This window comes from Ursus maritimus, unplaced genomic scaffold (genome assembly GCF_017311325.1).
Source record: "Ursus maritimus isolate PB19 unplaced genomic scaffold, ASM1731132v1 scaffold_2, whole genome shotgun sequence".
Classification (NCBI taxonomy): domain Eukaryota; kingdom Metazoa; phylum Chordata; class Mammalia; order Carnivora; family Ursidae; genus Ursus; species Ursus maritimus.
In genome coordinates, this window is record NW_024424452.1 from 39,635,108 (window position 1) to 39,642,521 (window position 7,414).

General features: G+C 52.1%; 1 protein-coding gene across 1 annotated transcript in view; it reads right to left on the reverse strand.

The window, feature by feature from the left end:
* GATAD2B (GATA zinc finger domain containing 2B) overlaps positions 1 to 4,382 on the reverse strand; it is an 89,229-nt gene extending 84,847 nt beyond the window's left edge. The window contains exon 1 of the mRNA XM_040635678.1: positions 4,257 to 4,382. The gene's annotated coding sequence lies outside the window, so the exon portion shown is untranslated. The remainder of the gene's footprint in view (positions 1 to 4,256) is intronic.
* Between the last annotated feature and the right edge of the window lie 3,032 nt (positions 4,383 to 7,414).

Genomic DNA, 7,414 nt, shown 5'->3' on the forward strand with positions numbered 1-7,414 from the left:
GATGTATTTAAGTACCAAGTCAAGGTGGCTGGAATGGAGTGAGCAAGAAGAAGGATGACAGAGACCAACAGAGAAGGGGTGGGGAACCGCAGATCATGCAAGACCCTACAGGCCACTGTAAGAACAGACTTTTACTTTGAGAGAAATGATAATTTAAAAATTAGGAGCCTTTGGAGGGTGGGTGGGATAGGGGGAAAAAATTAGAAGCCTTATCCAAAATCATATAGCTAATAAATGGCAAAACTAGGATTTGACCCAGGATTTCTACATTCTCTACACCTCTATTCTACTGGTGTAGCAATTCCAATTTGCTACTTCTTAGCTCTACAACCTCCGTCCCAGGAAGTCTGAATTTAAATACTCTCAAAAAGCTAACTCCACAAATATTTTCTAGGTAAGAGACTCACTAACTCTCTGTTTAATAGTTCTAATCCTTCACAACTATAATGGGAATTTATTAATTCTGATGTCTAATCTAAATTCAACTGACATTCCAGCCTATATTTTGGGTGACTGAAAATTCCACCTTCCCCCAAAATGAGACAAGATTAAGAAAGCTTTGATCAGGAGGCTTAAAGCATGACTTTCAGGTTCAAGTAATGGTAACCTGAATTATTTCAGAAATGTATACCATTCAGATGTTAAAAGCAAAAAGAGAATGGCTCAGGAATGTGGAGATATTGTCATTTTTGTTAATACTTTACTGGTTAGTATTAATAACAATTAAAAGTTTATATGTTGTCAAAGAAGTTTCTACAGTTACTCTGAGGTCTGGGATTTGACCAGTTTCATACCTCAAAAGTAACAAAATATGTGTTCTTATTCATCTGTTGCTTTTGGTACTATAACCCAAAACTCCTGATAGCTTCTTGCCAGTTAGTGGCAATTTAAGGCAATGACAAAGATTAGAGGATTTTGAGAGACACACCATTTAAGAAGCAGACAGGCTTAGCTCTTTAATGACCCTGATTCACTCCTTTCCTACTGAATGAACTCAAAACTACATGGGAATATTTCAAGTATCCATGAGAGTAAAACGTGGAACATGAAAAGAAATCATTTCAAATCAGATCTATTCTTCCATGTTTTCATCATTACTACACAAATACAGGAGTCTCTCTGTTTCACGGACTCTGGAGCCACCAAGATCCCCAACCACTACCTACAGAAAGTGTCACAGGAATTCTGAGGATAAACCAAACAATACAGCTAATAGAAGGTTTCCCCCTAAAAGGCACACCTTTTCAACAAAAAAATGAACTTCCTTATATACCTTTTCCCAAGCTTAGCCAATGCAGGGGAACTGCAACTTTGTGTGGCATTATCTGATAGGTCGAATCTTTTCCTGAGCAAGAAATGGACAGCTTTACACCAGAGCTAAATTTATAGTCAATCTGGGTGTGTCTTTTTTTTCCCCTCCCCTCTAAACTGCTTCGGAAAATGCTTGGCTATTGTGCCTTGATACGTAATGATGCACGGCTTTACGTACTGTAAAAGATCTAGAAAAGAAAACTCCTTGGTCCTAGTTGAGGCTCAAATATTACACTTTCTCTAGCAGTTGTTTTAATCAATCAAACAACACAAGTATTCTGAGTACAGAGGGGCTCCTGGATGTCAACACGCTTATCCCAATGAGTTGGCTGACATGGAATATACTCCAGTCTAGGAACCAGGACAGCACAACTGCTGTTCCCTTACACATGGTGGGTGGGGAAGGTAAGGAAGGAAGGAACAGTCAATTGAAGCAAGAGGCCTGGTTTACATACAACACACTGCTTAAAGCTAGGATGAATCCAGAGGTCCCAGCATTCTATCAGGATACTATTACTCACACACTGGCACCCTCCTCCCACCCCCATTCTGCTGTTCTGGAACCAAAATTCAACCTGAAGGTCTGGCCAGACCCAGCCTGGGAAAGGGGGAAAAAAGAAAAAGAAAAAAGAAAAAAAAAAAAAAGTATGGGGGGGGGGATCGGAAACATTTGTCCGAGAAAGAGAGAAAGGAGGGCAGCACACAGGCTTTGAATACACTTTAAGACTGTGAGGTTCAGAAAAAATTTTTCACATCTTCCCTCCACACCTGTGGCCTTATCCTAAACACAGCAGTAAAAATTACTGCCAGAACTTAGACTTGAAGGGCTGAATCAGGGAACCTGGTCAACACTGCTCCTAGACAAGTATTTGAGTGCAGCCTCTATTCAGACCCTTTTCGGACTGCCTCTAAACAGGAAGTTAACAGACATCACACACAGTCAGGGGAGGCAAACCACAGTGTCATAAAGATGGATGCTGCTGTCAGCGACAAATTCCTCTCACTTCATCCAAGTGTTCTCAAGTAAGGAATAAGCAGGACAAGAGTCCATAAGCCTCACCTCTTCTCAAACTGGGCCACTCAGCCTACAGGTCTGGCCTTCTGATTCCTACCGATTGATATTTATCTGCTTCATTCCTTACCACGATGACTACAACTGCCCCTGGACTAAAAAACTGTATTCCTCTAAAAACGGAAGACAGCACTACCAGATCAGTACTCCTAGTAACTCATTATTCACACAACCTACCTGCTTAAAAAGCCCAAGGAAAGACTATCCTTGACCCAGCCCATCCCCAAACACAGACCAGATATCAGTTACGAAAAAGCAGCACCATTTCCAAGAGATGCTGGCCTTCCCGAGCCCCACCTTCGGACGCTGCAGAAGCAGCCCCCTCCCAATCAAGTACAGATACAAATGTTGCTCTAGAACAGTACTCCGCCAAGATCACTCTGACACCAAAAACATGAGTCAGACTTAAGAGTTTAGGTCAGTGCATCAGAGAAAAAGCAAAACTTTGCTTAATCTCCAACGCACAGGCACGCTGCTGCCAGAAAACCACCAGAAAACCGTGAATGGGGAGTGGGGCTAGACGCCTGGAGAAGTGAGAGGGAAGATTTCACTTTGAGTCACATGCACGCACTATCTATCCAAAAACTGAATTTTCATAAATAAAAATGTTTCAAAAACTCAAAAGCATCAGCTCTTCAACATGGATCCGTGAGACCTGCCTTTACTCCAGCTGCTGCTAGTCCAAATCTCTGTCGCAGCCCGGCCTGAAAGCACTGCTCTTTTCCTTTACTGAAACATAGTAAGCGTCTCCCAGCTTTCTCACAAGCACACAAAAGCCCTCCAAATAATCATTTATCGGAAACGAGAAAACTCGTTCTCTGCAGGCTACCTGACTCTCCGGATGACAGTAGAAGAAAAGGCCAACGGCTAGCTCGGCCAACAGGCACATGCCACCCACCCACCACCAATGCCTCCACCTCCACCTCCGCGCCAGCCCTAGGAGCTAACATCGCGCGTCTGCTGGGGAAGAGTCCGAAGAGGCGAGCACGCCTTTACGAGGGGGGGAGAGCTGTCCCGGGCCGGCGAACGGCACCCACAGGAGTGGCTAGCTCCTCGGCGTCACTGCGAGCAGAGAGGCAGAAAGTACTCTAAGTCCCGCTCCGGTCCGGGAAGGGCCAGTCCTAGCTCCGTCGACCCCCGGGCACTGAACTGGGAGACACATCGAAAGCGCCCCAGAAACCTCGCCGAGGAAAGGGGCTCTAAGGTCGCTCCGGAAGAGGAGCACCCACCCACCCGGGCGGAGACCATTCCCTTCTCCGACGGGAGGGCGACGGAATAAAGGGGCACGGTTCTGCGCTCCCAATCCCTTCCCCTAAATAAAGAGAATTCCCCCGCGCTCCCTTCACCCGAAGGACCCCCCGCGGGTCCCGGCGGCGGGCGGACACCGGACTGCGCGCGGGGAGCGGCCCCCACACCCCCGAGGGCACCCCCGGGGGCGGAGAGAGTTGGGGGGGCGCTAGAGAGGAGCGGAGGGGAGCATGGCGGGCGGGAGGCAGGGAGTGGAAGCGGGGATGGCGGGGGAAACGGGGCGCGCGGGAGGGGAAAAAGAGTAAAAGCAGAAGGAACGGAGGGACGCGAGGCGGGGGCGCGCGAGGCCGAAGGGAAAGGCCGGGGAGCGCGCGCGCGGGGCGGGGGAGGGGACGAGGTGAGGGGAGCGCGAGGCGGGGGCGCGCGGGGCCGGGCGGGGGAGGGGGACGCGAGGCGGGGGCGCGCGGGCGGGCGTCGGCTCGCGGGCGCTTCCCCTCCCCCGCCCTCCACCTTTCCCTTCCCCCACCTCCGCCACCGCTGCCTCCTCCCCGCTCCCTCCCGTCCTCGCTGCTCGCCGCCCCCGGGCGGGCGGGCGGCCAGGCGGGCCTAGGCCAAAGCTCCTCACCTGGCGGTGGCGGTGTAACTCCCGGCGAGCTCGCCTCCTCAGGCGGCGGCGGAGGCGTCGAAAAAGGGAGGCGACGGCACAGTGGGTTCCGGGCCCCGCCGACGAGACCGGGGTCGGGGGTGGGGGAGGGGGGGCGGGCCGGACCGGGGCGGGCGGGCGGAGCAGACACTGCGGTACAGACGGGGGGCAGCGGCGGCGGCGGCGGCGGCTGCACCGGCGGCGGCACCACACAAACAAGGACGCTGATTGGGCAGCTGCCAAGCGCCTCGGCTCCGCCTTCCCCACACGCCACGACGCCCATTGGGCGACCTCAGCCGGCCTCCCCGCCCTCTTCTTCTCGGCCACACCAATAGGAGACGGGATGCCGGGACTACACCCCACCCTTGAAGAGTGAGTGGAGGGAGAAGTGATGATTGGCGTACATAATGCCCAATCCTAAGCGGAGGAGGGGGATGGTCTAGCGGGGGCGCGTTAATGGGTACCTCGGCCAGTCCCAGACACATCCGGGTCTTCAGCAGCCCATTAAGTGTCGGGGGTCAAAAAATCGCTTCAGGCTGCAACTTTACCTTAGAGACGTTTTGGTCCCCAGGCAGCCGCCGTACCCCAGTAGCCCCAAACCGGGATTCCCCCTCGGCCAGCTCTCATTCTTCCGACTCCAAAGATGGAGACTGGCGAGCGGCACTGGGCTCTGCGTTGGGTGGTGGTTCATCGCGACAGAATCCCGGAATTTGATGATGGCAGTGGCCGTAGGCGCTCGGGCCTCGCGGTCTGTGCGGGGCGTGGCCTGCCCGCGTCCGCCGCAGGCCTCGGGCTTCCTGGTCTGCGTGGGGCCCCGCGCGGCCCTGTGGCTGCCCGGCCCGGCCCGGGCGGCGGCGCTGGTGCGGGGGGCCGTGGGGGTCTGGCGGGGCGCGCGGTGCGGGGAGCGGCCGAGCCCAGCGGCGGCGCCGGGACAGCGGGGACCGGGTCCCGCAGAGCCGGCGTGTTAGGGAGGGGCCGGCGCTAACGGTGGACACTGTCACCCGCGTGGTACCGACCTCACGACGCGCCCAGAGTTGCCCACGATCGGTGGCACGGCTGAAATCCGAACCCAGCTAGATCAAAAGGCAGGCTCAGAGACGTTCAGTAACTTGCAAAGGTCAGACAGCGCATTAGTGAGAAGACGGGGCTTTGAACCCAGAAATCACCGGCTCCAGAAACACGACAGTGTGTTCTTCAAATCGTTTAGAAGTGGTGGGGTGCAGTGCGGTGCGGCGGGCGGTGGGGGCCACGTGAGGACAGGTGCACCTGAGCACACACATGGGCCGGCCCCAACGTCATCGTAAATGGGGAAAAGCCTTGTCTCGTTCTTGCACAGTGTCCACGTCAAGAACATGGTCTCTCGAGTCAGCCTGCTTGGGTTTGGATCTTGGCTCTACCTCTTACCAGTTGTAGGATTTGGGTGCAAGTTACTTAGCCTGTATTCTCCGTGTCCCAGTCTCCCTCTCTGTAAAATGGGAATGTTGGAGAAGAGTGCCCAGCTCATATAGGGGAATTGTGAGGATTATAAAATAGTACATTTAAAATGTTCGGGACAGTGCCACCGACACAGTAAGCACTCAGCGTTAAGAGTAACGATTATGAGAGTTTTCCTCGCTTTTCTAACCATTTCACTTTCTTAGTTCTAAATTCGGCTTCCGTTGGTATTCTACTTGTACCTGCCTTGCGCTGCACTGAAAATTATTTCTCATTTTAATAATTTCTTTTTTTTAAGATTTTATTTATTTATTTATTTATTTATTTGAGAGAGAGAGCTCGAGAGCATGAGTGGGGTAAGAGGCAGAGGGAGAAGCAGACTCCCCGCTGAGCAGGGAGCCCGAGGCGGGGCTCGACCCCAGGACTCCAGGATCGTGACCTGAGCCAAAGTAGATGCCCAACCCACTGAGCCACCCAGGCACCCCTCATTTTAATGCTTTCCCTGACTCAGTTATTTAACACCCAAGATGGAAGGTCCATCGCGTTACCAGGTGTCCCTCTACATGCTGGGCATAGTGCAGTAATTGTGACAGAAAATCGCTGCCCTCTTTCCCTAACCTGCTGCTTTGCCCATTTTCCCGTTGACGCATTCTCTGCTGTCTGACAGCCATTCTTCAAGGGCTGAGAGAACTGGAAGCATGGTGGTTGAAGATGCCAGCCTGACGAAGATATTAGTAACGCCTGAGAAAATACCTTTCAACAGAATTAAAGTCAGACCGTGGAGGGGACTTTCAGTCTGGAGTGATCAAACTCCAGGGAAGACAAGTGTGAGGCCACTGTTGTAGTGGACCTGACCATTCCCCTCTGCAGACTACCTACTTGTTCGTTTTCTTTTTGAAGCTAGCATTTACGGAGTGTGCTTAGCACTCGATATGGATTGAATAATTAATCTTGGTAAACCACCTCAATTCGCAAACAAGGAAAAACTGAGGCACAGGAGTTAAGTAATTTGGCTGATATAATAAAATTAGTAAGTGGCAGAGACAAGCTTTAATTAAAATTTTGTCGTACCCAAGCCTGTCTACACTCTGAAGCCTGGGAAGAGAAACTGGGCCAGGATGAGGCATGTCCTCCCTCATCCAGCTCCCTAGGCCACAGGACAGAGATGTCAGATGCCCTAGTGAGTACTTTGCTGTTGGAATTTCCAGATATTCCTGTGGTTAAAGAACTCTGTAGTCCTGTCCATCTGACTGCAGGTCTCTACAAGGATGCCCAAAGGTGAGAAGTACACGCTGGAGGCAAGGATGTCTGAGTCGAGGGGCACTCTAGACCATTAAATTGGATGAGCTGTTAAAGTGGGAACTGAGCCCTAAAATTCTCTCTGCAATTCCAGACAGTTCAGCATTCTGCTGGGCACACTACACTCTGAAACACTCGTGATGGCAGGGAGGCAACCTCTCCCTTGCAGATACGGGGACAGGTTGATTCTGGGGACTGAGGTCCAATCAGAACCTGGGCTGATGTGAGAATCTCCCCTCTGAAGAAAGCACCTCCTAGTCCCAGGCAGGACAGGGCATCTCCTAAGCCCCAGCCCCCCCCCCTTGTAGGGCACAGGACAGGGAAGGGTCGGTCCTTGGCTTGACATTTCCAGAATTCAGTACTACTTCTCTCTTCATCCACTGTTCTCCACCCCCCGGGAATTTGCA